The sequence below is a fragment of the Gossypium arboreum genome, chromosome 11 (genome assembly GCF_025698485.1).
Source record: "Gossypium arboreum isolate Shixiya-1 chromosome 11, ASM2569848v2, whole genome shotgun sequence".
In the NCBI taxonomy this organism is placed as follows: domain Eukaryota; kingdom Viridiplantae; phylum Streptophyta; class Magnoliopsida; order Malvales; family Malvaceae; genus Gossypium; species Gossypium arboreum.
The window spans coordinates 53,377,959-53,380,183 of record NC_069080.1 but is presented as its reverse complement, the minus strand read 5'-3'; the positions used below and the strand labels follow the sequence as shown (position 1 = coordinate 53,380,183).

At 37.7% G+C, this 2,225-nt stretch overlaps 1 non-coding gene across 1 annotated transcript; it reads right to left on the bottom strand.

Moving 5' to 3' along the window:
* Positions 1–407: 407 nt before the first annotated feature.
* On the bottom strand, positions 408–514 carry LOC128284873 (small nucleolar RNA R71). Its single transcript, XR_008275293.1, has one exon. It is a non-coding gene; the product is annotated as a small nucleolar RNA R71 (small nucleolar RNA).
* Between the last annotated feature and the right edge of the window lie 1,711 nt (positions 515–2,225).

Sequence of the window (2,225 nt, the reverse complement as noted above, 5' to 3'; positions counted from 1 at the left end):
CTGTGGTTGCCGCAAATCCAGTGAATCAGAATTCTGCTCCTTCTACTATGTACAACTATGCTAAGCCTAATTTAACGGGGGCTGAATCTAGTATTGTTAGACTTACAATTGTTGCAAATAATTTTGAACTGAAACCTAACACTATACAAATGATTCAATTGTTTGTTTAGTTTGATGGTCTGCAGATTGAAGACCCAAATACTCATTTGGCCAACTTTTTAGAGTTCTGCGATACTTTCAAAATAAATGGCATTTCTGATGATGCCATTCGCCTTCAGTTATTTCCCTTTTCATTAAGTAATAAGGCTAAACAATGGTTAAACTCGTTACCACGAAGGTCAACCACTACTTGGGAACAAATGACCGAAAAATTTTTACTCAAATACTTTTCGCGGGCCAAAATGGAAAAGTTAAGGAATGATATCTCTTCTTTTGTGGAGATGGACTTAGAAACACTTTATGATGCATGGGAGAGATACAAGGGTCTATTGAGAAGGTGCCCTCACCATGGGCTACCTCTTTGGCTATAGGTTCAAACTTTCCACAACGGTTTGAATCCCTTCACCGGAAAAATGATCGATGCACCTGCTGGTGGAACTATCAATAATAAGACACCTGAAAAAGCTTATGAGTTCATAGAAAAGATGTCACTAAATAATTATCAATGGCAAGTCATGAGGACAAAGTCGACAAAAGCAGCTGGTGTTTTTAATGTCGATTCAGTTGCTATGCTTTCAAATAAGGTAGAACTTTTGAATAGAAAATTGATGGTTTACGGTTCTATGTAGGTTCATCCAGTAATGCAGTGCGATGCAAACAGAGGTGGAACGAGCAATTCAAAATATCCACCCTATGGCCCTAACATGAAGAACGAGCAAATGAATTATATGGGTAATAATCCTCGACTTCAAAATAATCGTTACAGTAACACTTACAATGCAGGTTGGAGGAACCACCCAAATTTCTCATGGGGAGGCCAAGGGAATCAAAGACCACCACCCCCTCCAGGCTTCCAACAACAACTTTACCAGCAAGAGAAAAAGCTGATCCTTGAGGAGATAATGACAAAGTTTATTTCAATAGTAGAAACTCATTTTCAGAATATTGAAACTGCACTTAGAAATCAGCAAGCATCAATTCAAGGGCTCGAGAATCAAATAGGACAACTGGCTAAGATGATTTCAGAGAGACCACTAAGGACTTTACCTAGCAACACTGAACTCATTCCAAAAGAGAACGTGAAAGCAGTTACCCTAAGGAGTGGAAAAGTGATAGCTGATCTGAAAAGAAGTTGCCTCAAGAAGCTGATAAAAAAGAGGAAGAGGGGGTGAAACCTGAAATAAGTGAAAAACCGATACTGAAGGAATATAAACCACCAATCTCGTATCCAGGAAAATTGAAGAAAGACCGCATGGATGCACAATTTGGTAAATTTATTGGACTTTTTAAACAACTACATATTAACTTAACTTTTGTTGAAGCTATCTTGTAGATGCCTACATATGCAAAATTTTTGAAAGAGCTTTTAACAAATAAAAGGAAGTTTGAAGAATTGTCTACAGTGGAACTCAACAAGGAGTGCCTGGCCATACTCTAAAATAAACTGCCAACCAAACTGAAAGATCCAGGAAGTTTTACTATTTCCTGCATAATTGGTAGTTTAAATGTTGAGAAGACACTAGTTGATTTAGGCGCTAACATTATCTGATGCCCTACAAAATGTTCAACCAACTTGGCCTTGGGGAACCAAAACCTACTAGGATAAGTATTCAACTAGCTGACAGATCTGTTAAATATCCTAGGGGTGTTATCGAGGATGTACTTGTAAAAGTAGATAGATTCATATTCCCTATTGATTTTGTTGTGCTTGACATGGATGAGGATGTTGAGGTGCCTTTAATTTTAGGTCGACCATTTTTAGCCACTACTAGGGCTGTTATTGATGTGGGTGATGGTAAACTTGTGCTTAGGGTAGGTCACAAAGAGAGTACTTTTAAAATTTATGATGCCATCAGATTTTCTAGGGAACAAGTTGACTCATGTTATTTTATTGATTCTATTGATCATGCTACTCAAGATTCTTTACAGGAAATCGTACATAAGGACATGTTGGAATTATGTCTTGCCCAAGGAGATGAGGTAAATGATGATGATTCTACTATAGGTAAGGTAAAAGCTGAACTAAATTCTAATGAGTCTTCATTGAGACAGAAGAGCTATGAGGG